Source organism: Mus caroli, chromosome 7 (genome assembly GCF_900094665.2).
Source record: "Mus caroli chromosome 7, CAROLI_EIJ_v1.1, whole genome shotgun sequence".
NCBI lineage: Eukaryota > Metazoa > Chordata > Mammalia > Rodentia > Muridae > Mus > Mus caroli.
In genome coordinates, this window is record NC_034576.1 from 115,975,092 (window position 1) to 116,001,762 (window position 26,671).

Here is a 26,671-nt window from a genome sequence, read left to right on the forward strand (position 1 = left end):
TTTTTCAGTGTCAACTTGCTTCCCACCCCAATCCCACTGAAAGACAATTGACCACACTGCACAGAGATTTGGTAAATGAGGACACAACTGCTGGGCATTAAACACGAGGGCAGGTCATAGTATTTCCAAGCTCAATAAACAATGTCTCAGATCAACACTCTGCAGTGACTTGGGAGGAATGGGTGACAAGAAGAGTTCATACCCGCAATTCCTCCGAAGATCATGCCTCGGGCTGCTGTCTACAAGAATAGCCTTTTATTTAATGGACCCTACACTAAACCCTGGCCTTTTCAGGAAGGGCCATAGAAAGCACTTTGAATAAAATGAGGCTCCTTACAGAGCAAAGTCAGATTCTTTTTATTGATAACTTCATAAATGCAAATATTTTAATCAAATCTATCCCAACCCCTCCCCTTCACTTCTTGCCCATTCCTCTCACTTTCCCCTTCCACCTGCATGTTCTCTCTCTCTCTCTCTCTCTCTCTCTCTCTCTCTCTCTCTTTCTCTATCCTCCTGAGACTACTCAGTGCTGACTCTGTGTGCATGGGTAAAGGGTTGTTGCAGTGGTTTGAATAGGAATGGCCCTTATAGACTCATGTGCTTTAATTTTTGCCCCATAGGGAGAGGCACTGTTAGGAGGTGTGGCCTTGTTGGAAGAAGTATGTCACTGTGGGGGTGGACTTTGAGGTCTCATGTGCTCAAGCTACACCCAGTGCAGCTCACAGTCACTTCTGCTGCTTGCTGACCAAGATGTAGAACTCTCAGCTCCTTCTCCAGCACCATGTCTGCCTTTATGTCACCATGATGATAATGAACTAAACCTCCAAACTGTAAGGAAGCCCCAATGAAATGTTGTCCTATATAAGAGTTGTCTTGGTCATGGTGTCTCTTCATATCAATGAAACCTTAGCTAAGCTAATCATCTACTAGAGCATGAGTAGCCTCCCAGGGGCTGTATCTCTGAAGAAAACTGACTCTCCTTCCTCCATCAGCCATCAATTCCCAATAGCTTCATAGATGCAGGAGTGACTTTATAAGCCCCCCCCCCCAATCTGTGCTGGGATTTTGGCTGGTTTGATCTTGTGCAGGTCTTGGGCATGCAGTCACAGCCACTGTGAATTCATGTGTGTACAATGAACCTTTCATGTCTAGAAAATGCAGTTTCACTACAGACATACGACTTCCTCTGACTCTTACCATCCATCTGCCCACTCTTCCACAGAGATCCCTGAGCCTTTGGAAGAGGTGGGCTTTCTTTACTCCATTCCTCTACCCCATCCTGGATTCTTACTAATCCTTGGGTTCTTTCATCTGAGATATGCTTTGGGTACAGAATAATGCTATCACTAAAAGTTTAAGGTTCCCAGTTGTTTTTATTATATCAGGGACTAGAAGAGAACTATGTGTGTTAGGCATGAGCCATAGTATCATGGATACTATGGCTTTAGCATATTCTATCCATTAACCTACACCAACTTGGGACCTGTCTTATTTTCATTTTGCCAAGAGAGAAGCTCATCTTAAATGTATGGCTCGAGGCACACACCTAGACAGTCTTCTTGATGTAGTCTGTGATTGTTTTCTGCTGTGCCTTGACTCCTCAGCCTGTGGAATTCTGGGTAAGTTGGAGTCTCTATTTACTCTGTCAATATAGGAATGTGTATTCATTCAGCAACATTTACTGAATGGCCTCTCTGTGTTAAGGTTATATGAGTCACTAGGAATTCGTCATTGAACAAATAAAAATGTATAAATGACTCTACGTTCCAATGAGGAAGTCCGATAGAAAAACAAATTGGAGCTGAGACGAAAGGACGGACCATCTAGAGACTGTCATATCCTGGGATCCATCCCATAATCAGCCTCCAAATGCTGACACGATTGCATACACTTAGCAAGATTTTGCTGAAAGGACCCTGATATAGCTGTCTCTTATGAGACTATGCCGGGGCCTAGCAAACACAGAAGTGGATGCTCACAGTCAGCTATTGGATGGATCACAGGGCCCCCAATGGAGGAGCTAGAGAAAATACCCAAGGAGCTAAAGGGGTCTGCAATCCTATAGGTGGAACAACAATGTGAACTAACCAGTACCCCGGAACTCATATCTCTGGCTGCATATGTAGCAGAGGATGGCCTAGTCGGCCATCAGTGGAAAGAGAGGCCCCTTGGTCGTGCAAACTTTATATGCCTCAGTATAGAGGAAAGCCAGGGCCAAGAAGTGGGAGTGGGTGGGTAGGGGAGTAGGGGGGAGGGGTATGGGGGACTTTTGGGATAGCATTTGAAATGTAAATGAAGAAAATATCTAATAAAAAATTTTTTTAAAAAAGAAAAAAAGAAAACCAAATGAAATGTAAGATACCTAGTGTGTGTTGTGCTGCTTATTAGGAGAACTCTCTTAGCCTAAGTTTCAGATGGGGTTAATTTTGACATGCCCTTTTTGCCTGTGACAAAATAGCTGACAAAAGAAATTCAAGGAAAGCAGGGTTGTCTGGGCTTGCAGTTTGAAGGTACAGTCTATTGGGATGTCTTGGTTTCAGGAATAGGAGGTAGCTGATTACATTTCATCTAAAGTCAGGAAACAGTGATGGGTGCTGGCGCTCAGCTTGGTATCTCCTTTCTATGCAGCTCAGGGTATGGTGCCACCCAAAGTGGGCCTTCCCATCCTCTTTGCCTAATCTAGCTAGTTCCTAACAGACCTATCCAGAGATTTGCCTCTAAGGTGATTCTAAATCCTGTCAAGTGGTCAATCAAAAGAAACCATCACATCTGTTAAACTTCCAAGTGACGACGCCTACAGAATTTGGGTCTGATGCCACGGGAGAGTGATTTACAGCAGTTCATACTATACAGGAGTCATCTGAGAAGACCTGGGATGATTTTTATTTGTGGTTCAGTAGCCTTTAGGCTTGTGTCTGACAGAGCCTGCACAGGCATGAGAAACAGGGCATTTGGGAAACTGTGACAGGCTCATTGTAGATGGAGTGCAAAATCCAAGGGGAAATGTTCAGAGAAAGACTAGAGGTAGCTGAGAGAGGATCAAATGGGTGGAGGCCATGTGGAAATTGTCCAGATGGGAATGGAAGGACCACAAAACGGTTTCAAGGAAAGAAAACTTAGGGTTTTGTTGTTGTTGTTGTTGTTGTTGTTGTTGTTGTTGTTGTTGTGTAACAAAGGACCTGACAAATTCGGCTCACAGTTTGAGGGTATCGTCTGTTATGGTAGGGAAGACATGATGTGATAGGAAGGAGATAGGTGGTCACATTGAAGCCACAGTCAGGGAACAATCATAGAGAATGTCACTTTCATTTAGCCTAGGACTCCAACACTCGGGATGTTACACCCATGCTTAGGGTGAGTCTTCCCACTTCAGTGAACCTAATCGAAACTCCTTCAGAGACATGGTCAAGGGTCATTCTCTGGTCATTTCGTATTCTGTGTAGGTGACAATCAACATTATCACAGAAGGAATAAGCTGGAAAACTCTGGCTTCAGTAAAGGCAGCCAGATGCAAGCCACAACTGCAGCCCAGATGACTGGGTCTAGAGGCCTTTATGAAGTGATGGGGGAGCTGGAGAAAGACGCGTGGGTCCCAGCTACCTATGGAGATACAAGCAACAAGGCTTACTGGCTGCTAGGGAATGAGTGTGAACAAATGTGAGATGGTAGCCTAAGAGGTCCAAGATTCTGCTTAGGCACTGGGAGGAAGCTGGTAAGGAGGGCTTGAGGGTGAGTTTACTTTTGCATATGTTGAGTTCCAAGTGACTGTGGCAAGTTCAGGAAGACAGATGTGCAACAGAGAGACCTGAAACTAACTAACTAGAGCTCTCTTGCTCTCTTTCTCCCTCCCCCCCCCACTTCTCTCTTGCATGTACACACATGTGTGTGCACGCACCCCCTCCCGCTAGTGCAGAGTATGCAAATTAATAGAGCCAGAAGTTTAAGGTATTCTACATTATACCTACATCCTTTAACAAACTTCTAAGGTAAACTTTACCTTTCTGTTTCCTACACAGCCCCTTGCTCTGAGCCTTAGGTGACCCATTTGTGTGACATTTGGGATCCTTGCACACCAGATACATATAGATCACATTCATCATATGAAGGATGTTCATGTGAGCATGTGAAAAAAGCCTAAGTGCTGCCCCTCGAAGCCTTCTGAGATGTGCTACACAGGCTAAAAAGAGAACACTGTGCCCTGTTATCATGGTTTTTGAAGCAAGTACATTTGGGGATGGTTTTGCATTAAATGAAGATCCAAGAAAGTCATCAACAGGATAAAAATCAGGTGTTAGGAGCCTGGAGGTCAGACAGGCCAGGGGGATTTTGAATATGTGAAAACTTTGGCATTTTATGTCTGTCAGGGTGAGGAAGCATTACAGTTCCCATATGGTTTTTTCCAGGAAGAGCCAGTCAGGTGAAAAGGTGGTTAAAGCTCACTCCACAAGAAGTCACATAGGACGACACAAAACATGAAGGTTCTTTGCTATTACTTTTTTGTTCTTCTGGGAGTCACAGGAAAGAAAGGCAAAGGGATTTCTATTGATTCTCAAGAGAGGCTTCCCGTGCGCTCTGATTCCAGATGCAGGGACAGAAAAGAGGCTTTTGAAAGAAACATGGGGGAAAAAAATAATAGATAAGTAGTTGATTCTTATGGAAATTGTAATGCCATGTAATTTGAAAACATTTTAAATCTCTAGACAGAAGTCCAGTGAAATGCAATAATTTTATTATAGAACATGCTGGAAATAATAGTTAACCCTGTGACCGTGCATCAGAGGGAGGAAAATTATATGGTAGAATTGTGTGGGGGTCACGTTCCATCGTCTGCCATGCTGACTGCCACAGAGCACATCAGGAACAGAGCCACACTTTCAGTGCCATTGTGTGTATGGCTTAGCTGTGAGATAGGACCCGTACATTTACACAAAGGAGAAAAGAAAAACCCCTTTCCAAGTTTGTTTCCACGGCAACCATATTTCATACTTTCTTCTGTGTGTCTAAACATGAGCAAGTTTCAACCTGAGGGGGTTAGAACATAATAATCCTTGCAAACTACCCATGAGTTATGAGTGCTTCAGTGATCAGAGCCGTTCACCAGGCATTGTGTGCACACCTGCCCTGGCTCTCCCGGTGAGTGGGACCTGAGGTCCTGCCTTGCATCTGGCTAAGGTTGAATGTACCACAGTGAATGCACGTAGACATAGCACTACAACAGAGAAACATCTGAACAGTGGAAAGGAGCAACCAACAGCCTCAAACCCTGCCCTTAAACTTGAGGTAGATATTTCACTTTGACCTTGAATGACTGCTGGCCTTGTGTCAGACAGAGAGCGAGCTAGAGATGAAGAACAGTATATATACAGGACAATAAAGGGACAATGCCTGTCTTAGTCAGGGTTTCTATTCCTACACAAACATCATGACCAAGAAGCAAGTTGGGGAGGAAAGGGTTTATTCAGCTTACACTTTCACATTGCCAAAGGAAATCAGGACTGGAACTCAAGCAGGTCAGGAAGCAGGAGCTGATGCAGAGGCCGTGGAGGGATGTCACTTACTGGCTTGCTTCCCCTGGCTTGCTCAGCTTGCTTTCATATAGAACCCAAGGCTACCAGCCCAGGTATGGCACCACCCACAAGGGGCCCTCTCACCTTGATCTTAATTGAGAAAATGCCTTACAGCTGGATCTCACAGAGGCATTTTCTCAACTAAAGTTCCTTTCTCTGTGATAACTCCAGCTTGCGTCAAGTTGACACAAAACCAGCCAGAACAACGCCATTGAGAAAAGGCGGAGACAGGGGGAGATGTAATGAGAGCTGCCTGTGTCTAATTCAAGTGTAAGGATTTAATCCCAAAAATGATTGGGCCTCCTAGTGTAAGACACTACACTATGCCTCATAACTAAGAACAGACACTGGAAAAGTTGGAAAGAATTGTGGAGATGGAGGTAGAGAGACCTAGAGAAGATTCCTCAGGTTGTCTGTAGACCCAAGAATGTGTGGAGATGTCTGGGCTCCCAATAAACTACTCAAGAAGTCAGCTAGCTTCCTTTCATTCTCTATCCCTCGACCTCTTCATCTTGTCCAAACTTAGTATTGAACCAGAGAGAATCCCTTGATCAATTCCACTGATGAGGAAGTTGGTCATGAAGAGAACAATAGTCAGCCCAGATTTACAGAGCTTTAGGGGATATGTTAGGGCTGGGATTTGAACCTAGGCACTCAGATATCAGAGACTGGGTAAATAATTATCCATAATGGCACCATCACCATCTTGAGGGGGTTGCTGGAGAGTAATGGATTCTATTCTCTTTGTGTCTCAGATTGTATTCAGAGGCCATGCTAGTTCATCTGAGAGGCTGGAGCCACACAGGTGCTACATGAGTTTGGACCCTGCTTGGGGACTCAGTGGAGTCCACAGTGGCACACAAAGGAGGAACTGGGGGACTATGACGCCCTTTACTGCTTGACACTGGCTCCCTGGCTCCTCTTCCTACCTAAGGATGTGAGCATCATCCCTTGTCTGCAGCTAGTAAGCTCTTAAGGCTGTGTCATTCTGTGTCCTTGTTCCTGCAGTCAACTGTTCACAGACATTACAGAATGTCTGTGGTATGTTCTTGTGTATGAGCTTCATGTGTGTTCGATGCTAAGTTACACAAGAGCCAGATTCAAAAAATTTCAAGGAAATGATCAAATTCACAGGGATGCCTAGCATAGAAATTCCATTTCTTTGCTCATAATTTTGCAATAATGTTTTTAAAATAAGCTGTTTCTTTGCCCCCCCCCCAACCTCCAGGTAGTACATAATAAAGGCTCTAAAATCAACTGTCTGCAGGTCGTTCACTTAAAGTACCTCACCATCCTTCTATAGTTCTGAAAAAGCGTGAGGAGCTAGTTGCAGCATGTATTTAATTTAAAGCCTGAAATACAAGTGCAGAGTGGGGGCCACCAATGTGTTAGGATTCAGGTACTATCTATGCTTGTAACTGTCACGGGGACGAGGGGGGGAAGGAGACCAACACAGAGACAGAGCTGAGGTGTTCCACTTCACAAAAGAAAGAGCCTTCTGAAACCATCTCCTTTTTTATTTTGACAGTGAGCTACGCCAAGTGGTCAATTTGAATGACTATTAATCAGGGCAATGGGATGTCAAAGGAGTAGGGAGTTCATTAGGAAAGGTATTGTCCCTGGAAAGGTTTGCAATTTGCCAAATTAATTCTTATCTGAAGAGACTCCTGAGGTTCGGAGTGACATATGCAAGCCATTTACTCCATCCGAGCCAGGGTGGCTGGGCTCTTAGGCACCTGAGAGCCGGGGGTTGGTCTCCATTCCAAAGGGTCAGCTCCATGATGGGCCATCTTAAGGACAGCAAAGGGACAGTATCTATCTGCAGAAGTGAGTGTAAAGTAAGGGGCACAGTGAGCTGAAAGCCCTAGGGGCTGGTGTCAGCTGGGGGCAGGCCATCCTGGTAAGGCTGCTCATGGCTTGACAGGAGCATGGCTCTACATCTTCAATAAGAAGCTTCTACTGGAGGCGAAATGCCCAGTCTTCAAGGGACAGAGTTTAACTTGCTCCCCCAGAGACCTCGAACATTTCGATTAAACCGTAAAACTGTCAGGAAAGGCAGCATGAAGATTAATAGATAATGTTCTTTAGCACTTTAATTTTGTAGAATTCAAAATGTAAGAAAATGAATTTCCTGGCCTCTCGCCAAAGCAGATATAAATAAATAGCGATCTAGGTTCTAATTCCTGAGAATTTTAATAAAGAGAAATATTTATGGTTTAAAATTACCCCTGAAATTATGCAGCAGAGAATAGATAGTTTATGACTTCAGAGAACAAAAAGAAACTTGCAAATACTTGGTGTTGGCAGATCAATTAAGTGGCAATACATGCTACATTATAATTTTAATCACCATGAAATTAAAATATGGTAATGAGCGTTAACATGACTTCATCCTTTCAAACTATGATTTAATTTATGGAATCCTTCTTGACTGCTGCCTTATTTCTCTGGTTCTTTCTGTCTTGATCCGCAGGCATCTTTAGATTACACCCTTTCCGGTAGATATTATTCAAGACAGCCACTAACTAAATGAGCTCTTCTTTCCTTATCAATTAAGGATCTTGTAGGCTATTCTTACTCATTTTAATTTAGTTCTTTTCCCTGCATAAAATATGCAGGGAATTAGAATAACTTTTTTTTTTTTAAGCAGAAAGGCCTCTCTTTGGTTTCCATATGGTGTACTTTTCCCAGTGACACATAAAAGCAGGCCAAATGTCAGTTTGCTTTTCTCAAGGTCACCTTCCTTGAGTATATTTAAGGGTAGAAGCAGAGTCTGTTCTTGTTGTCATTTTAGCTGCCACATGGACAGTACTACTTCCTTTGCCTCTCTGCTGTGCACCTGTGATGTCCCAACTCCACCGTGTCCTCAGTGAGGAAGTCAGCTGGCAAAGACCACGTCCCCCCTTTGCCATTAAAGCCTTTAACTCTAAGCACCTACTTACAAAGCTCCTTGTTGGTGGGTTTAAGACGTATGTCCAAAGGCAAGAAAATGGTTTTCTGGCAAATCAGAGCCTCTCATGGCTGCCCATCAGCTGCAGGATGATGTTTTCTATGAATTAGTCCTGTTTAGGTAAAGCAGCCTTGTCTCCAGCACTCCCAGTGTTGTATGTCCTACTCTGTCATCTCCATCAACCCACGCACACCACGGTGTTCATGTCCCCTTGTCTTTATCTGTTTCAGTCGCAGTTCTGTGTGCTCTCTTCTTGTTGCCTTGGATCCTGCTTGTTCAGCTTTTATCAGGACTAAGGAAGTATCTTCAGGGAGCTTTTTCTGAAATCCAGGCTAACAGCATGAGATGCTTTTGTGTTGCAGGATGCTCGGAGGAAACTGGTAAAGGGACCTCTTTGCTGGCTTTCTATTGCTGTGGTAAATACCACAATCAAAAGCAACGTGGGGAAGAAAGGGTTAATTTAATCTCAACGTTTACAGTCCATCATGGAGGAAACTCAGGGCAGGAAGTCAAGGCAAGAACCTGAAGCCAGGAACTGAAGCAGAGGCCTTGGGGACATGGTGACTGTTGGCTTTCTCTTAGGGCTCACGGTTAGCTACTCTATACCTCCCAGGACTATCTGCCCAGGGTGGAGCCACTCAGAGTGGGCTGGGGCCTCACACATCAATCATCAATCAAGAAAAAGCCCCACAGACTTGCCCACAAGTCAATCTGATGGAGGCATTTGCTCAGTTGAGGTTCCCTCTTCTGAGATGACCCCAACTTGTGCCAAGTTGACAGAAAGCAAAGAGTACAGGGAGAAAGTACTTCAGGTGATACTTTTGAAGGATTCCTGTATTTTAAAGCATGGAAGGCTGTTTACATCATGATGAACCAAGAAACAGAAAGAACCCTTGGGAACAAGAGTTGGGCTATAACCTTCAAAGCCCAGCCCCAGTGACTCACTTCTGCCGGTCCATAAGGATTCAATGTGGTTTCTAAATAGTACCACTGGCTGGGACATAATCACTCAAAATGTGGGCTTGCGGGGGACAGTTCAGATTCAAGCCCTACCACAACCTCAGGTACACTTTCTTGTCTTTCTTCTGGGGTGCTTCTACGTCCTGCACAGCCCTGTCACTGACAGTGGCACTGGGAAGGTCAGTCTCCTTGTCCCCTTCCCTGTGTCCTGAGGTTGGCAGCTCCCCACACTCTCGACAATACTTAACCATTCTCATTACCTGAGGGAGCACAACAGACATGTGTCGAACTGAATCAAATTGAATTCCACTGTAGTGAGTATTTTTCTCTATTTACTGTCTGCCTTAAATTTGGGTTGTGTGGAATTTTGACATAGAGCACTTTTTAATTTTTATGGAGTTGAAAGTATTGATCTTTGTGTGATTTCTTCTATTGATTTTGAGCTTAAAAATGAAGGACTAGTTTTTAAGAGACTCTTTCTGACTGAGCTGAGAAATTTTGCCATCTCCCTGTTCTCACTGAGAGGAGGGGCAATATGAGGCGGAGACAAAGGAGATGCTGCAGCATCCCTTCTCAGAAAGCCACGGCTCTTTTCCTGTTCTTCCCAGTAAAGAATGGTATCTGGGTCAAATGCACAAGTAACATTTTGTGTCTTGGCTTTTATGGTTTCCATTGGTCCATGAAAGCAACCATCTTCAGGCTAAGCAATTCCATTTGTCTTTGGGCCTCTGAGGACAGTCTCTGTGTTGAGAGCTCTTGGATGGAAGAAAAATAGCAACTTAGGCTGTTTTACTGTTTGCTTATTTTCTTTTCTCAATATGTAAAATGGCAACTGGCTCAGCAGACTTGGCTGGCCTGGCTCAGTGCTCTGCCCTTTGGGTCTTTATCTGAAATGCTAGCTCTCCCCCTGGGACCAGCTCCAGGGTCAAGGCCTAGGTAAGAACTTTCTCTGGTCAACTTCCTCTCCTTCTAAACCTCTCCTCTCCCATCAATCCCACAGCAAGTCCACACAAAGTCGTGGACGGTCTCTCCTTCAGTGGTTCACTTGTGGTTCAGAAAGAACTAGGTTAACACCGACGGGCTCTCCACTAATAGTGAGCAACATAGGCATGAGCCCAGACCTTGTGGAACCCATAACCTAGCAGGGGAGCCTGCCACTTAATAACTAACTAATTACACACTTAATTGCAAACTTGCAGGTTGCTACGAAAGAAACTGTGTAGGAGGATAAGAGAATGCATAAAAGAGGGATGAGGGGAAAGTATTCAAGAGAAACTTCATTGGGAAATGATATTTTAAGGTTGAGCGAGTGGGTGGCAGTAAGTAGCATGGAAGATGGGGGATACAGGGGATGCCAGGCAGGAGAAGACATGTGCAAAGTCCCTGGGGCATATGGCTGTCTAAGGATGCTGCCCTGCCTAGAGAAGGTACTAACACAAGAGTTCTAGTTAAGAACAGTGAAGATAATGGTACTTACTAAATAGGTGATATGGTAATGTGTGTAATGATGTTTCTCTTCGGTGTTCTAACGTGCTCAGCTTTTGAGACGGAAGCATCTGGACTGAGATTGACACCTGTCAATCCACTGGTGAGACAGAATCGGATCATGCTGAGAAAAGAGTTCTGGAGTCAGACAGCGTTTAAGTCAGCATCCTTTATACCAGGTGTGTAATCCTGGGGACCTTGCTTACTTTTCCTATGCCTTATTTCTTTCGTCTGCAAAATATAACCATCATAATGATTACAATAGGACAAAATAAAGAGTTCCTATCTCATAGGATGACTGCAGCTCCCCATATAAACTGCAGATGAGACTAAAAAAAAAAACAAAAAACAAAAAACAAAAAACAAAAAACAACTCCTCCTAGGCCAAGTGTGGTGGTGAGCATTCACTCCCAACACCGAGAAGACCAAGGGAGCAGGCTCAGAAGTGCGAAGTCAAGATGGGAGGTCCGGCCCTGCATGGGGTACATAGTATAAGACTCTGTGACAAAACCAGAAGCAAAAAGAAAGAATTAGAAATAAGAGAGAGACAGAGACAGAGAGACAGAGACAGAGACAGAGTCAGTGGTGAAAGCATATACAGCTCTTGCAGAGGACTCCAGTTTGATTCCTAGCACACATCTCTCAAACACATGTAACTCCAGTGCCAGGGATCTGACACCCTTTCCGGCTTCTAAGGGCCCCTGTACACACATGGCACACACTCAAACATACACACCACACACCACACACACACACACACAGAAAGAGAGAGAGAGATGAAAAATAATACAGTAAATCTTTTCTTAAAAATAAAAAATAAAAATTTTCATCACACAGCAAAACCATGCAATAGCTGTGAATTTTTCAACACCATTAGATAAGTGAATATCTATTTGGGTTTGAATAGTACTATCTGTTATCAGAAGAAGGAAAAGCAGGATTTTTCTCACTTGCCTTCTACCCAAGGAATCTCCCTTCTGAGTATGTCTATATATAGCTGTGCTGGTAGAAAGTGGAGCAGAGAGCACGATTCCCAGATGATAAAATTATATTTCTGTTTCAGTCATAATTACATACCTCCGGAGCTCCGCTCATGAATCCCAAGCAGACTCAGAGTCGCTTTCACTTTTAAATGCCTATCAGTCTTGGAAACCTTTTGGCAAGATTCTAGCTCTTTCCCAACTAGGGCAACTTAATCAGAATCCCGATTCCTCTCTCTCAGTAGTGATTGCTCAAGCCTTTGGAACGCATTGTTGAACCTGCGGACGATTCAGCGAAGGCACCGGAACACTGGGCTCTGCTTATTCCTGAGACCAAGCCACGAGGAAACGGCTTGTGAATGATTGATAACTTTAGACTCTTGTAGCTTTTATTTCCAGCTTCAGGGTCTTCATTTGATTTTGGGAAAGATTAGGGTTCTTCTTCCACCTGACATTTCTGTGCTGGGTTGACCAATTTACCTTCTACCCAATGAAGCCAGACAAGAGCAAAATGGAACAGAAATGCTCAAGGGTCAACTGTTAAAAGAGAACAGTTGTGAACGACATGCATGCATGTGTGCATATTTGTGTGTGTGTGTGTGTGTGTGTGTGTGTCAGGGAAGAAGTCAGTCTCCGCTGTTTTTCTTCCTTAGGAGCCAACATCTTGGTTTTAGAGAGAGGGTCTCTCATCTTCGTTTGGAGACAAGGCCTCTCCATGAGTAAACCAGTCTGGCTAGTTAGCAAGCTCGAGGGATTGGCCAGTCTCTTTCTCCCAACTCCTGTAACCACAGAGATGTGCCACTAAGTCCAGCTTTCTTCACATGGCTGCTGGGGTGGAAGGCAAGTCCTTACACTTTTATGACAATCACTTTACTCCTTAGCCCAACTTACCATTTTCTCCACATAAAACAGATCAGGAGAGAGGGGAAGAAGGAGAGAGCTATTTAAAGATGAATAACTTTAATCACAGCATCGTTTTTCTGCTTTATCTTTATTGATGTTAACCTCTCATGATGCCATTTTGTAAAACAAACTTTCTTGTAGCTTATATGTATAGGAAATATACAGTATGTGTAGGTTCAGTACCACCTGTAGCTTCATGGATAAAATGGATGACTTGCATACTTTACGCTGTAAAACATATTGAGAGCAAAGATTTCAAGAGCCCTAAGGTATTATTCCTAAGCCAGAGGGACTTAGACATGTTCTGGTCCCTCTCTGCAGAGCGCCACACTAAGTATTTCTCGTATGCTAACTGTTTAACTTGAACGACTGCTCTTGCAGGAAGGCATTCTGATTGTGCTCGTCTTACAGGGAGCTTAGGTAATCTGTTCAAGGTCATACAGGTAGCTGGCAACTGGCAGGGAACCCCCCACGCTCTATCACAGGCAGCCTGCTTCTCTGTCAACAGGGTGACACACTGTTGAGTGTGTCATCTGTAGTCAGGCATTCTGGGTTTTAACGCTGCCTCCGCTTAACCATGTGACCCTGGGCAAATGACTCACCCTTCCTACACCTCATCTGCCTAATCTGCAGAGAAGTTAGTCCAAGTACCTTCTTCACAGGACTTCTAGATGGACCCAACAAAATAAATAGATGTCACGTTTGGTGTTCAGTAAATATTAACCACCATTATCATAAATAAACTCTGTAAGCAAACCATCACAAGGGCATGTAATATATTTTAAAGCTGCCAAATTTTGCTTTGTTGTCTACCTGAAAGGGAAAGCGAATTTAGACTACGTTTCAGAAATGCTAAGTCTCTTCACCTCCTTTAACCCGAATTCCAGTCAATGACATTAACAACCCAAGTCTTAAGAGCTGGCTTCTGATTTCACCTCCTTCCACCTCCACTGCTGCTAAGAGGCCTCATACAGGGTGGTGATTTGTACTCTATAAACATCTCTTATCTCATTAAGAAAGGAACCCTGGGCTTGTCATTGGATGGGTTTGAACCCTGACACTCAAGAGATGGGATTGACAGGAAAGGAATTAATCAAGATACCCTTATTGGTTTCAGCTGGGCAAGATCCATACCTCTGTGGGCTCCCACGAGGAGAATGGCAATAGGATTATTTAAAGAAAGGTCTCAGAGATGTGTGATGCATTTAACCATAAAGGCATCCTGTCCTCAGAACACTGGGGGTTTATCATAGCATCAAGATCAACCTGACAGGAGACTGGAGAGGCCCAGAGTGCAATGTGACTTATCACACTAAGTACACTTGTCTCCCACGGCAACGAGTTACTGGGCAGCGGGAGACAGCAGGCCTGGGAAAAGCATTCAGGGGAAGGGTCAACAGGGAACCCTTCTTTGCATATTTATCCAGGTCCAGATTTGGTGGATGGTTTCAGAATCCGTTAAGTGGTCATCAGCATTCTCAGCTGTTCTTGGGGGGGGGGGCATGGTTGCTCCAGAGGGAAGAGGAGTCTGATTGGCTTCCTGGTGCTTATTTCAGGAAAGCCAGACATCTAGGGAACCAGTCCATGAAGGCCAAGTGCAAAGGATGCAGATGCGCATACAGACACACCACAGTGGCTCCCCATAAAGATTTCTCCAACTTCAATTGTCAAATTTAATAAATATTTATTCCTTTGCTCCCCAAAGAATTCCTAGAGATCCAAATGCATTGCAAGCACATGCTTGCATGCCTTTCTACCCACCTGTTTGCAGATTTAAGGGGGACAGAGCTACCACATGTCAGTCTCCTGATATTTCCAAAGTCTGGCACAGAATCCAGACTACAGTACATGCTGAAAGAAAAGAAAAATGACTAAGTAGAATTTTATGAGTATACACAACCTTTTAACCTGGGCTTCTGCTTAATTTAATTATCACATTAAGCCTTTTATGAACCTGCTTAAACAGGTGAGGAGACCGGGGTTCAGAGAGGAAGTGCAACCTGGCCAAGGTCATTTGACTGAGGAAGCCAAAATTGAATTACAGGTTAAACATCTAATGGGTGATTAAGACTCACATAAAAATCAATCAACCTATTATCACATTAAGACACTAACTAGAATGACTGGAAGGAAATGCCTGGGAATGTCAGTAGCATCAGAGAGCTTACATTAATTGCCTTTGGGCCCACAGTACCGTGCTCAGTACTGAAAGAGGTAGTCCACACAGATGGTAGGGCTCTCTGGTGGAGTTTTTAAAAATAAAAACCTGTATGTAAAGTATAATTATGTATAAGAGGAAGATTATCACCACAGTGAACTTGAGTTGATTTAAATATGGGCCAGATGGATGATGGTGCTCTGGGATCAAAGACTGGGGTGCTTGAATCACTACTGTCCCAGGGCTATGCACAAAGCTGGCGCCCAGTAGTAGCTGCTGAGATAGAGCCCACCTGAAGGTGGGAAGGTTCTGTGATCGCTGTGTCTGAACACAACAACAATTCATAGAAATAGGGTCAGAATGAATGTGGTCTTTGGGTGTGGGGTATCACTAAGATAGAAGTGAGACCTTGGGAGAGGTGACTTGACTATGCTCAGGGTAAGCTCAGGGACAGCTCTGGCCACAGACACCGGGCAGGTGGTCCAGGCTGAGCCATGTGTTCCTAAGAGAGAGGCGGAGGAAGACACTATGGCACCATTAGGACCACGTCTTTCCCTCAGCTCCAGAAGCGCGAGAGGCTCAGAGGAAGCACAGAGCAGGTGGGAATTCTGGAGGGTACCTCAGAGTCCATGGAGAAGCAATGGGATGGCCATGCTGAGCCAACAGGCACTGCTGCTGGCCCAGCGGTTGCTGCTGACAGTGGTTGTGGGGTCAAGGTGGGAGCAAAACATGTAGCATAGAGATCCTGGGACCTGGGCTCCACAGAGAATTAGTGCATCACGTACATTCAACCAGGGATGGGGTGTAGTGACATGCTAGGAGGAGCACATATGTTCCTCACAGGTGGTGGGGCTGGAAATATTGATTATAGCTGAAAAGGAATTAGCTTAGGACCCCTAAGGCCAAGTTTTCAGCATAAAGGAGATCTGTTTGCCCCAGAGAGACAAGAGCAGAGATAAGGGACAAAGACAGGAGAGAGAAGAAGAGGGGGGAAGGGGAAGGGAGCAGAGGAGAGGGGAGAGAAGGGGCAAGAGAGGGGAGGGGAGTGGGACAAAGGACTGCCTCTGGACAGAGGGGAGACAGACTTGGCATATAGGAAAATGGCACTTTATAAAGGGAAAGGGGGAAACCCTGTGTTAGAATGAAGTATTTAGTTTTAATTGGGCATGCTAATTAGGTGAGACAAATAAGGCTTTTGATTGCTGGACTTCAATACTTTGACAGCTGAACTTCGGTTGTCAGTCTCAGGAAGAGGAAATGGCGAGATAAGGGATTGGTGGCTGGCTTCAGGGAGGTAATCTAATGTTTTATTTCCTTTTTCTTTTTCTATTTCTTTTTCTTTTTCTTTTTCTTTTTCTTTTTCTTTTTCTTTTTCTTTTTCTTTTTCTTTTTCTTTTTCTTTTTCTCTTTTTCTTTTTCTTTTTCTTTTCCTTTTTCTCTTTCTCTTTCTCTTTTTTTCTTTTTCTTTTCCTCTTTCTCTTTCTCTTTCTTTTTCTTTTTTTTTCTTTTTCTTTTAGCAAGGCAGAGGGACTGTGGGAGAAGAGCAAGTCCTTCCAGAGCCATGTTTGCTACACTTAGGATGGTAGAGTACTTTCCGTAGTCACTGCAGAAATTGATGTATTTCCTCTAGTGACTGTTAGGAATACACTAATGTGCTATGGAAAAATCAGTAAGAGTTAGCTCCAGAATTTCAGCTTAGAAAGGAATACAGATATGGACACAGCCAAGATAAACCCTGTGAGGGGAATGGGAAAACTAGAGATGGGACAGAATATTATAATGCTTTCTAAAACGCAGCAGATCAATAAGAGCCAGTGAAAGCTGCTGTGTTCCAACAACTGGAGGGCACTGAGTCTCACCCTGAATTCTCTCTTTCACAGGGGTGTTGCCTGCACAAGCATGCTCTCTCATCTACATGTCATGGTCTCTCCTACTGGGTGTGTCATCTACACATCAAAGTTTGTAAGGACTTAAAAGAGGTGAGTGTATGTAAATGTGTGTGTGTGCGTGTGTGCCTGTGTGTGTATGTGTGTATAAATGTATGTGTATTATGTAGTATGTATGTATTGTGTATATATGTATGTATGTTTTATGTATATATGTATTTATTATATGTATATATGTATATATGTTTTATGTATATATGTATTTATTATGTATGTATGAGCATAGCACATGGTCTGGCATGATAACAGTCACTGGATATTAACTGCTGTTACAGTCACTACCACCTCAGTTTCTGCCTTGAGGCATGACCTCTGAGTGTTTGATGCTATTTAGGACACACCTGCACACCGCACCTATTTTAGATAGTCTTCTGCATTCCTTCCTTCCATGCCTTATTAATACAACGGCACCTACAAACACTGCCTAGGCTAGTGCTTGGACTCTACAAATGGAAGCAACCACAAGGATGTTACAATTGCATTTGAAAGCGTAATTATACTAGTGTGTATTTATAATAGTTATAACTCGGCACTAAACTGGGTGCTTTTCATATATTAGCTCATTTAACCCTTTTAATGGGGTTCAATCCTTTGAATCAGGAACTGCTAGAGTCTCTGTTTTGCAGATAAGATTACGTCATGTAATCTTTTTATTTTTGTGCTATGGATGGTTTTTGCCAGCATGTATGTGACACATGCACTCAGTGCCTGAGGGGGGCAGAAGAGGGCGCCAGATCCTCTGCAAGCAGAGTTACTGACAGCCTTAAGCTACCCTGTGGGTGCTGGGAACCCAACTGGGGTTCTCTGCAAAGAGCAGCAAGCACTCTTAACTCCTGAGCTGCCTCTCCAAACTCCAGGCTCTTGTTCTACAGGGAAAGAGGGCCTGGACCCCAGAGACTCCATCTCTTACTCTAGTTTCTCCTTTCTTGTTTTTTCCCCTTTCTTGTTATTAGTATCTCTAAAGCAGTGCTTAGTTTATTAGTGCAGTTATAGGTCCACCCAACAGGGACATGAGAGGAGAAGGGTACACAAACTTGGAAAACTGGCATTTAACCTCACTAATAATAAGCAGCAAAGTATAACTGGAAGTAGAAATGGTGCTAACTTAGGCACAATTTATTTTATGGAGAAATCTGCAATGCACAGGGAGGCAGACCCATTTCCAATGCCCAGTAGAGGCACGGACAGCTCTTGGGCAGGGAATTTTCACCCAGTAATAATGGCCAAAAGGGGGCCAGTCCAAGGGAGGCTGTTTACCCATTCGACACAGCCATGGTGCTGCTTGAGAATTTATCGGAACACCACGAGGGAGATTACGCTCTTCCCATAGGATTCCACTTAGAAAGAGGTTGTTCGTTGCTGTTTACTTTTCCCTCGCTGGCTGCCCATCTGATTTCTCTACCCTGGGGCTAGCTGGGATACCATGTCTGAGGCAGGGCTTCATTCATTGCCATAGTATCCAGGGTGCTGTGTCTACAGAGGGGATCCAGATACAGCCAGAGTCAGAAGAACTGAGAGAAAGGACGTCCCTTCTCACAACAGGCAGGAATCTCTAGCTTCCTTAGTAGCAGTTACCTACTTACCCTGTCAATGGTTGAAGCTTTGTTACTGTGATTCACATTCCCCTCATATCCTCTTAGAGACCTGGGTAGTCCTGCCCAAGGGCATGCAGGCTTTCCTTAACAGCCCTCTCCTTTCTGAGTACCACTTCAGAGGGAAACAGTCTCTTCTCAGCAGCCTGGAGGCTCTGAGCAAATGAAATCATGGTCATGACCTTCCCACTAAGTCCCCTTGGACCTGGTCAGCTTCATTCTTGATGCCCTCCCTCGGGGCCTTAGAGAGCACACTTTTAAATCCAAGTCCTGTTAGCTTTGCCTGGGCAGGGAGGGAGTGGGAGGGGGGTCACTGAGTGCAGGGTTACGCATCTCAGACTCTTCCTAATGCCTGTTAGTGATTTTCTCCTGCCCCTCACTCTTTCCTGACCCCATAAAGAAGCCACAGTAGTAAAGCTGTCAGGACTTTCTCCTAGAGAAAGAAGTGCTGAATGGCAGTGTTGTCCATGGCTCTTAAACAAAGGCGAGGGCAGATCTGGGGGAGGGTCTGGTGTTGCTGGGGCTGCGAATGAGAAGGAGGGGAGGATGGGTTGAGAGGTCCACATCGTCAAGGGTGTGGTTGCTATTCCTGTAGCTAAGTCGAGTAAAGAGGCTGGTTTTTCCCAAGCCAGATTCTTCTGCTCACACAGTTCTGGTTCTGGTTCTGGATGCTGAGTATCAGGGAGAACCTTGGATCAACCTAAAGGTTCTATAACTGCTTGGGTTGAGTCGTCAGCCCATGCGAGAGGAATGTATGGATGCACTGAAGCTCATTACTCTCTGCGTCACCCGAACACACCACAGCCCACCCACACATACTGCAGGAAGGTATTTTGTTTGCTATGACAGTCTTGGTTCAAGAGCCACTTACACCATTTCCTGGCTCTGTGGCATCAGAGACATGTAAACTTTCTCAGCCCCAGATTCCTCATCTTCAAAACTAGGATAATACTGCCTTGCAGGAACACTGTAACTGTTAAAGCAGAATTCCATAAAAAAAAATAAACTAATCTATTGTCTCCTGCATGTTCAATAGGCACTTCCTTTGCCTCTTAGTCATTAGCCTGAACCCTTAGCCTCATCTTTTCAAATGTCCAGGCTCTAACAAGGGCTTATAGACTGTTTCAGGGCTTGATATTTTCCTGGTGTAGAAAAGTTCCTCTAGTGGAAACAAAACAAAACAAAACAAAACAAAACAAAACAAAACAAAACAAAACATCCCTTCTTGTATCACAGCATAAAACAGAATACCACAGAAAGTAAAGCAGGAGACAGATAGTGGTTGGTGACAGTGACCTCACACAGTGATGGAATTCACTTGGTCATCTTCACAGTGACACTGTGTTTACAAAGTCCCTAGCATAGTAGCTGGCCCAGATCAAGCATTATTGTATGTGGTAGGCAACTTCAAGGGCAGCCCCCCAAGATTCCTGTTCCCCATCAGGAAGGTCCCTTGTAATCTCTACACTAGCCTCCAACTGTGGGTAGGTCTTTGGAATGTAACTGTGTTTTTCCCCAGGCGAGATAAAAAGGGAAGGGACTTTGCAGCTGTGATTGGCCCCTGAATGAATTGATTGGAGCTCATCATATAAGACATGATCTTGGGTAAGTCTGATGTGAAGGAAAACCTTAAAGGAAAGACTGACCCCTCCCTTCCTGGAAGGCTTTGCAGAAGCAAGTCACCACAGGTTACAGCTGGGAGGAAATGACTGCAGCCAAAAAGCATATGTGCTTGGTTAGCGACCCAAGCCCAGAGTCCAGGACTGCAGCTTAAATGGACCCCAAGCAGAACTCCACTGGCTTCGGGTCACAGGAATCCTGACATAAGCAAATCCAATGATCATGAATGAACATTGTTTTAAGCAGATCCATTTGTAGAAATCTGTTATGCTTCAACAGAAAACTATAAAAAGTCTTAGAACAGTGTTACTAATAGCCAAATACTAGGAAAGAATTGTCCTACACAGAACTCTGTCACCATGGCCCAGAAGGACCCTATAACTAAAGTCCTGGGCTTTTTGGAAAATGGTTGACTGCTACCCAAAAAAATGAATCTCACTCCCCAGTTTCAGTATGTTCTTCTGAGTAAACACCTTCGTACAACCCAATGAGTGCATCTTAGGATCTTGGGAGCAGAGGTTCCAACCACCTGCTTGGTGGAGAAAGGGCTGATGGGTTCTGGACCTCATGGTAACAGGAACCAAATGGAAAAATAGTTTGAAGCATAGACATAGTGTTTCCTCTATTCTCAATTAGACCACTCTAAGCTTCTAGTATTCAGGGGGGAAGGGGTTATAAGAAGGGAGAAAGCACACTTTTCTGGTTCCAGTTGGTAGAAAGGAAACCCAGCCCTCTAGGGCAATAGAAAGGACTGTGGGTTTAAATAAAATTGGGAGAAGATCAGATGCAAAGACACAAGCTTGGCTTACTTCTGTGCAGTGGTGGAGGGCAGTCTGAGGGAAGGTTGCGGCTGTGTCTCCCAGGAAGGGGTATTGTTTGTGCTTATATGGGGTTGAGCTCGTTCCAGATGATCCTTCAGAAAGACCGGGAGAAACTAAGAACGTGGGAGACTTGGTTCTGTCTTCTGAGTGGAACTAAAATGTCAGCACAGTGTATGGAGAGGGTCTTAGCCAGCTTCACACCAGAGATTGCCACAGTCCAGCGGTGAACATGAATAGCAGGATGACTGAGTGCATTTCAGAATGATAGAAAAAGGAGCTGAGAGAAGTCTAGACCACAAGGGGCCTGTGTGGTACCTCACTGTGGTACCCCTTGGTTGAATATTTCTGGAAGCACCCTTATTGACACACCCAGAGGCGCGTTTCTGTGATGTTTCTAAATCCACTCAAGCTGACAATCAAGATTGATTGTCACAGGTGTATAAGCGATGATTCATGAGTCTACTCCAGGAAGACTCATGGAGGGTATGGACTAGGTTTCCAGGAATAAAGGGCTGGTGATAGATTGGGACAGGAGCAGCCCCAGTGACATATGCTTTTCCCTATAGCCACCCTGACCTCATCTCCTCCATCTCTGTTTCCATGCCACTCCTGTGGGTCAGTGGGGCACCAGTGAGGAGGAGGCAGCCTGACCTTGAGCTGCACATGGTAAGTGCCTTCTATCCTGCAGCTTTTGGGATCCATCTGCCATGTGCCCGAGCTGACCTTCCAGAAATGTATGCCTAGTTCATCGTGCCAATGAATGGGTGCAACCATAACCAAATCATGACCAAGTCATCTGATCACAGAAAGTTGCTGCATAAACTTGGTCACATATATGAGTCCAGGCAAGGTTAACATATGAATCACCCAGCTGAACCCAACCTTATACTTTATCCCTTAGAACCTACAGTAGAAACAAGCATTAGTTAAGATAAGGAATAGTTAAAATGCTGTATTTAGTTGCTTAGCAAAAATAATCAATGTAGGATCATAAAAGGAAAATACGTTAGTAAAAGATGTGCTTTTGTATAATACAAATAGCTTGCCACAAGGAATTAGCCAATGAGTCCCACATTGCTGAATAGGAACTCCTATTCTACTTGATTTCATACACTGACCCTACAAAATGAGCCTTTAAGATCTCACATAACCTCAGGCTAAAACAGCTATGCTAAAAAGCACCTGGTTTTCCTCAGAGTCCAAATCTATCTTGTAATGTGTCCTGAATTCTTGCAAGCCTGTAGACAAATCTTTGATGGGATCTAGAATGTTTAATAGGGAAATCCTCTGGTTTTTTTCTGGGTCTCTTTAAGACCCTGTCCCATACCTACAACCCACCTTCCATAGGCTGTTGTTCCAAAGCAAAAAGAAGTTGGAGCAAAGAGGAGGCACAGGGACCTCTATGACACCCTGGCTAAGAGCTGAGAATGATACTTTGCTCAAGGGTATGTGAGGCAGAGGCTGTTAACTTCCTTCTGTTTGGACAGCTGAGCCTACTGCCTTCTCCCTCAGCACATGCCAGTAGACTTGGGCTGCATTCTAATTCTGGACAATAAAATGGGCTTCCCAGGTCTAATTTTTAGCATCAGTAGGTAGACTCCCTCTGGTGATGTAATACCTTCTTGCAGGAATACCTCAAAGCATTTTTGCTTTTATTTTCCATTGCATCTGATTGCTCTTTTTGTTCCCATCAGTCTCTGAAATCAGAGTGTCAGAGGAGCCCGCTCTATGGTATGGCGGAATGTGGAACAAAGGTCTCTAGGAAAAGAATTTGTGGAGTTTCAGACTAGGAGGTTGCCGTGAGCCTTGCAAGTCATAGGAAGGGCTGGTCTCTGCCAAGAGCTCTTTTATCCTGAAGGTTATGACCCAGCCTACATCTTTTGGAAAATGGTGGAGTTAAACAAGACACCCAGAGTCCTCCAGTCAACACCAGAGTCCACCGGTGTCCCCCAGAGCTATGGCCCTTAGAAAATGTTGGATCTTTGCCCTACCAAAACTCAGGAAGGTAGAAAGAGTCTGGGGAAATGGTTCAGTCAGAAAAGTGCTTGTTACATAAACATGAGGACCTGAGTTCAAGCCCCAGAACCCACACTTTAATAAGCTGGGTACAGTAGCAGATGCAAAGATGAGGAAAGGCAGATCCCATGACTTAATAGGCAGCCAGTCTTCAGGTTCAGTGTGAAACTACATCTCAAAAAATAAGGAATAAAAGAGTTGAGGAAGACACCCAATGTCAGCCTCTGCCTTCCATATACACATGAACACATATGTATATACACACACTAACATGTATATACACCAGATATGTGTGATATATGATAGAGAATCCTATATCTCTCCTTCACAATGGATGGCCTGAGGAGTACTCCCTCATATACATAGCAGGTACAGCATGGTAGGTGTAATGTCTGTACCGAGCAGCACACGCAAGTGTCTGGCGTGGTCCCTGCACAACGGAGGCTCCCCTGATAGCAGCACTCACAGCAGGCAATCAAGAACCGTCTGATTTTCCTCAACCTTTTCACATGAGTAGTTATTGGCTGGTGAACAGCCAGCAGGTTATAATTTTCATTTCATCCCAAGGGACAAGAAGTCTTTATTTTGTTTACAGAAGGCAGGAGCTCTTAGTTCGACATTCCTAAAGAGAAAAAAATATATTTCTAAAGACTTTTGGATTCTCTTCTAAATCTGAAAAATCCAGCCAGTCCTTCTAGAAAGGAAGCTGGGTACCACCTGCCCAGAATCTGTTCCCTGCTTCCAATTCCCTTTGCATGCGCTCCTGCTGCATAGCACCCTCCATTTTCTCACAGAGATGTATGCCCTGCCTTGGCTGTGTGGTTCCCACTCCAGCTCCAAGGGGCCTTTTTCTCTGATTCGGCTAAGCCAGGGCTTTTTAGCCTTGGTGCTGCTAGTATTTTGAATTAGACATTTCATCCCCGTGGGATACACCAATCTGTGTAGTGTGTGTGTTTCCTGTCTTCTACTACTAGATGCCATTAGCACCCATGCTCATCAATTGTGATAATAAAGTGTGTCTTAAGACAGTGCAGTGTCCTCTGAGGTAAGGGAAGGATGGGGCACACAATTCTATCTAGCAGAGCCCAAGTCTAACCTAACCATAGCAGCCAAGTCCCCTCACCAATATGAATTTAGACACCGTGTGTGATGTACTTCTGACCAGTAGAACTGAGGTGATGTTTACCAAGGCTTCCGAGAGGCTTTCTTTGCTCTCTGGTTGAATGAGCAGAATGAGCAGAACTGTAGCAGCCATAATATGGTAGCTATAACCACAGAAGGAAAATGGGAAGGCAGAACCAGTGTGCCAAAAGGTGGACTGAGGGGCTGGAGAGATGGTTCGGTAGTTAAGAGCACTGACTGCTCTTCCGAAGGTCCTGAGCAACAATATGGTGGCTTACAACCATCCATAATGAGACCTGCTGCCCTCTTCTGGAGTGTCTGAAGACAGCTACAGTATAGTTACATATAATAAATAATTTTTTAAAAAAAGGTGGACGGAACCTGATTTCTTGATGTTATCCATTTGCCCCATTAGACACCACTTACTTGTTTGCTCAACATATAGATTGGATGTCTGCTGTGCATATGCTGCTGTCCTGGGTACAGCTGGACCAACAGACAAGATGGGCAGATGCCCTGCACTTGTTGCCAATGACAACCAAACTAATAAACATGCATGGCAGATGCTAAAACTTACCAGTAGTATTCAGGTCTTAATGTTACCTACTAATTTTTAGTTTTGTTTGTTTTTGTTTCTGCCCAGTTCCTGTGCTAATCTCCATGCAGATGTTTGCGAACGCCATGTCACCTCCATCTTAGCCTTACTAGTTTACTCATTGTCTTGCAGCCTCAGTCACACCCAGTGCACACGCTCTTATTCTGTCTCACATGAGCCACTCTATCAGATTGACTCGGTTTGTCTGTGCCAACTTTGGGTATGAAAGAGTAACTGGCTGGGTTTAGAGAAGTCAAAGCTGAAAATGATGAAACTAGGAAGAGACAGCTTCTGGGATGAAATAATGGGACATCCTGGTAGCTTTCTATTGCCCCTCCCAATACCCACAGCTTTGTGCTGTAGATTTACAGAAAGGAACCCATATGTTTGAGTCCATGTCTATGTGTCAGGGGTCTGAAAACTGTATCCCACCCTTACCCTTTCACCTCAGAGTCTAAGTGCTGTTTTCCTTTAAACTTTTAAGTGGTTGTGGAAAAACAAAAAGCAAAAGACAATTTATTCATATTTCAATGTTCATTGATAAAGTTTCCATAGAAGACAGCCACATTCACTTGCTTATGTAATGCTTATAGCTGCTTTTACATTACAAGGACAAGGCTAAGACCACTGTGACCACTGTAGCCACATAACCTACAACACTCTTATCTGGAAAAGTTTGTCGATCTCTCCTCTGTTTCACACTACAGTGAGTCTTGCCTGAAATGCCTTCAGAAATGAGATACAGAGAGTGCCTGATAGATTGTTCCATGAGCTTTAGGTTGAGTCAAGGCTGGATTGGATGGGACCATTCTCCGCTCCTAGAGAAATACTGGGAAGGAATTTGAATGGAGCCTGGCAAAGACAATGGCTACCTGGCTGACCTAAGAAAGAGACCACTAAGTAAATCTCTAGTAGATGGCTTTCCAGGTCCTGCTCGGGCTCTCCAGTTGCTACACAAATACAGTGAAGAAGAACAGTCAGCCTTTACTGTACACATGGCAGAAACAGCGCAGCTCAGTGCCCGCACTCTACGCAACCAGCAATCCCAGGTGAATTCCCACGGTTGACTGAACTCATTAGTTTGTTCATATCTTAGATACATTTATTTGATCTGCAAATATATATTAGAAATCATGTGAGGAAGGCTGGAGACCAGCAGAGACGTGCAAGAATTGTCAACATCAGAACATTTTCCTTTTGGCTGGAAGAATGATATGAGCAGAGCCCAGGGTTTGCGGCTGTAGTGGGAGGACGGATAGCAGGTAACAAGAAACAGATCTAGTCGTCTAGTGACCCATATTCTGGAGCAGCCTGTGGTTATTCTTGAGAACCACAAGGAAGAAAGGGGAAGAGATGACTGGTGCAAGTCTGTATCTTCTACACTGAATATATTTCCTTCCTGGATATGAATATATGTTTTTGGTAAGACCGTTGACCCATCAAACAGTGGAGTCTGGTGATTCTGTGAATCAGAACATTGTCAAATGCATCCATTCATGTCATGGAGAAAGATGGAGGCTTCAAACTACAAAGCTGTTGGGTTGGTACTGGCCAGAATTCTAGGACAACTGTACCACATTTGCCCACTAGTAAGCAAAACCTCCAACCAGTTGATCCAGCTTTCTCATGATAAAAGCAGTCTTTGGGCAAGCATTGGCTTTATTACTCAAGGATGGCAGGGCTGAGAGACTCTTCTTGGCATTTCTCTTGTCACTTATCCATAAGCAATTTGCTTGTGTCAGCTACCTCTGGTTTCCATTCGTGTGTGTGTGTATGTGTGTGTGTGTGTGTGTGTGTGTGTGTGTACACAAGTATATTCTAATTCTACAGCACTGGGATTTCAAGTGCATGCCACATACCCAGCTTTTTACATAGGTTTTGGGAATTAAACTCAGGTCCTCAGGCCTGCAAAGCAAGTACTTTACAAACTAAATCATTTCCCCTAGTTCTCAATTC

General features: G+C 44.2%; 1 long non-coding RNA gene across 1 annotated transcript; it reads left to right on the forward strand.

The window, feature by feature from the left end:
* Positions 1-692: 692 nt before the first annotated feature.
* On the forward strand, positions 693-26,435 carry LOC110297394. The gene is made up of 4 exons (XR_002378280.1): positions 693-830; positions 8,748-9,581; positions 16,884-16,982; positions 25,423-26,435. It is a non-coding gene; the product is annotated as an uncharacterized LOC110297394 (long non-coding RNA).
* Positions 26,436-26,671: the final 236 nt, after the last annotated feature.